Here is a 985-nt window from a genome sequence, read left to right on the forward strand (position 1 = left end):
TTCGTGCTAACAAAAAAAAAATAGTTTACATTTTGTAAGGTTCTATTCAAGAATGAATATAATAATGAATGAATATTAATTATTTATACCCTATTATGAACAGTATGATGAACAATTTATTTTATTATATCTTACATACAGTGGTGTTGAGTTCAGTTAAAAAAAGTGGTTCTTCAAAAACTAGAAGTCCTATTTTTCATGGGATTTTTTTATACATATGTAAATGGCTGCCATTCATCATAAATTGTGGTAATAGTAGCAAATTAGTAGAAATTAGTATTTTTTTTTCTATATAGATAGTTGAAACAGGTTATTTTTAATGTAACTAATTGGATATAATAATTTTTATATTTCGTCACTATATTTTTTTTAACCTGCGTTGGTTATTAACCGCTGGCCTGTTTTCAATAAACATTTATTAGTTTTAGATTCTGAGTGAAACGATGAATGTATTGATTTTACAATGATGTGTGTTTTTTTTTTAATTTTTTTATTTTTGTGTCTGTGTACACGATAAGTAGTCGAAATAATGCTTCGATTTTCGACTTCAGTATCTCGTCGTTCGATGGGAAAGTGAATATCGTTGGTGCATTGGGGAGGTCAAAATTTAAATTTCCCAGTGGTTTTCAAAAGCGCCGGGAAAAACAAAAGAAAAATTAAGGAAAAACGGAAATTTTTACGCAAAATCGATTTTTCACTAAATTGAATTTGGTTTTTGGTGTAACTTTAAAAAAAATTACCGTAGATACATGAAATTTTGACTGAATGTTTATCTTAGCATCTTCTATACACCATAACATTTTCAAAATATTTTGATGTATTTTGAGCTCTTTACGGACATTTTTATTTTCCATTTTTTTTTAGTTTTTTTTCTAAAAATATCAATAAAATTTTATTTGTTGGATAAAAAAGCTTGAAAATTTTATAGAAGGCTCCTAGTATATTGTTTCAAAGGCAAATGAAAAATATTAAAAATCGTTAGTCA

Source organism: Acyrthosiphon pisum, unplaced genomic scaffold (assembly GCF_005508785.2).
Source record: "Acyrthosiphon pisum isolate AL4f unplaced genomic scaffold, pea_aphid_22Mar2018_4r6ur Scaffold_21866;HRSCAF=25115, whole genome shotgun sequence".
In the NCBI taxonomy this organism is placed as follows: Eukaryota; Metazoa; Arthropoda; class Insecta; order Hemiptera; family Aphididae; genus Acyrthosiphon; species Acyrthosiphon pisum.